The sequence below is a fragment of the Mastomys coucha genome, unplaced genomic scaffold, assembly GCF_008632895.1.
Source record: "Mastomys coucha isolate ucsf_1 unplaced genomic scaffold, UCSF_Mcou_1 pScaffold14, whole genome shotgun sequence".
Lineage (NCBI taxonomy): Eukaryota > Metazoa > Chordata > Mammalia > Rodentia > Muridae > Mastomys > Mastomys coucha.
This window is the reverse complement of record NW_022196896.1, coordinates 43,770,772-43,772,898: the sequence shown is the minus strand read 5'-3', so window position 1 is coordinate 43,772,898 and position 2,127 is coordinate 43,770,772. Positions and strand designations below refer to the sequence as shown.

Below are 2,127 nucleotides of genomic sequence, written 5' to 3'. Positions count from 1 at the left end.
ACCTAAAAAGAAACAAACAAACAAACAAACAACAACAAAAACCCCAGCATTGCTTCTAGAACGATCTTCATCCTAGCCTATTGCAGCCCAGAGAAGGCTGGCTCTGCCTCTTGGTTGCTCTGATAGGCTAGTTGACTTTCTAGGGCCCAAACAACCATCAGATTAGTTCATGTTAGTCACAGGTCATCTCACTCAGATCAGTCATGTTAAGTGCCTCTCTGGCCTCACCCTTGAGAATTATAACTGCTGAGATTGTCTATTTTGTATGGAAACATGACTAGACTAAGGGATGCTCAAATAGTTGTTAAAATGTTTAAGACTGTATGCACATGGGTGTTTCTGTAAAGAATGAGAATTAAATCAATAGAACAAGTAAAGAAAATTTCCTCCACAAGAGTGGCTGGGCATCATCCAATCTGCTCCTTGAAGGTGGACCTAATAGAACAAAGGGAATAAAGAGAGAGAGAGAGAATGGTTTTTCTCTCTGTTGGAGCTGGGACAGTTCGCTCCCCCTGGCCTCAAACACTAGCATTCCTGTTTCTCAGTTCTTCAGATTCGGCTCCTCACACCAGCATTTCATCCTCAGTTCTTATATTAAATTACACCATCAGACTGTAGACAGTTTAATGGTATTTCTCATAACCACTTTAGACATTTGTGAAAGAAACTCCATCTATCTATCTATCTATCTATCTATCTATCTATCTATCTATCTATCTATCTATCTATATTTATTATCTATCTATCTATCTATCTATCTATCTATCTATCTATCTATCATCTATCTGTCACCTATTACCATCTTTCTATGTGCACATTCATCTATCCACCCATCTATTCTACTGATTTGACTCTGAGAAATTCTCACTCATGAAATTGAAAAAGATACTAATCCTCTCTCCACTGGCCGAGCAAGATGCCCAAAGGAAAGAAGGCGAGGGGGAAGAAGGTGGCCCCGGCCCCCGCCATCGTCAAGAAACAGGAGGCCAAGAAGGTGGTCAATCCTTTGTTTGAGAAGATGCCCAAGAACTTCGGCATTGGGCAGGACATCCAGCCCAAAAGAGATCTAACACGCTTCGTCAAATGGCCTCGCTACATCAGGCTGCAGCGGCAAAGAGCCATCCTCTATAAGCGTCTCAAAGTACCTCCTGCCATTAACCAGTTCACCCAGGCCCTGGACAGGCAAACAGCAACTCAGCTGCTTAGGCTTGCCAACAAGTACAGGCCAGAGACAAAGCAAGATAAGAAGCAAAGGCTACTGGCCCGTGCTGAGAAGAAAGCTGCTGGCAAAGGGGACGTCCCAACTAAGAGACCACCTGTCCTCCAAGCGGGAGTCAATACAGTTACCACCTTGGTGGAAAATAAGAAGGCTCAACTGGTGGTGATTGCCCATGATGTAGACCCCATTGAGCTCGTGGTTTTCCTGCCTGCCCTGTGTCAAAAGATGGGGGTACCCTACTGCGTCATTAAGGGAAAGGCTAGGCTGGGGCGCCTGGTCCGCAGGAAGACGTGCACCACTGATGCCTTCACACAGGTTAACTCGGAAGACAAGGGTGCTCTGGCTAAGCTGGTGGAAGCTATTAGGACCAATTGTAATGACAGATACGACGAGATCCGTCGCCACTGGGGAGGCAACGTCCTGGGTCCTAAGTCTGTGGCTTGAATTGCCAAGCTGGAAAGGGCAAAGGCTAAAGAACTGGCCACTAAATTGGGTTAAATGTACACTAAGTTTTCTGTACATAAATATAATTACAAAGTTAAAAAAAAAAGTAAAAGATACTAATCAAAGTCCCCAGATTCAATTAACATAATGTTAATGGATGATGATCAAGAAATTACTAAGTTTATTTCTTTCTTTAGTCTTAAACATCCTAAATTGTCTTCTTATTTACTAAGTGCCTTGCCATATACAAATCTGATTTGTGTTATCTTGATTAGAGTTGTAGCATATAACTAAAATAAGTTATAATCATGTAGAAATTGTGTTGATAGGATTAGTGGATATAATACATATAGATCTAGAGCTAGAGTGATAGCTAACATGTTAAGAGCTTGTCTTGCAAGCATGAGGACCTAAGTTCAACCCCCAGAATACACATAAGAGGCATAGAGATAAGAGTTATACAT

General features: G+C 42.3%; 1 pseudogene; it reads left to right on the top strand.

Annotated features, from left to right (window-relative positions):
- Positions 1–916: 916 nt before the first annotated feature.
- LOC116089067 lies at positions 917–1,683 on the top strand (annotated as a pseudogene).
- Positions 1,684–2,127: the final 444 nt, after the last annotated feature.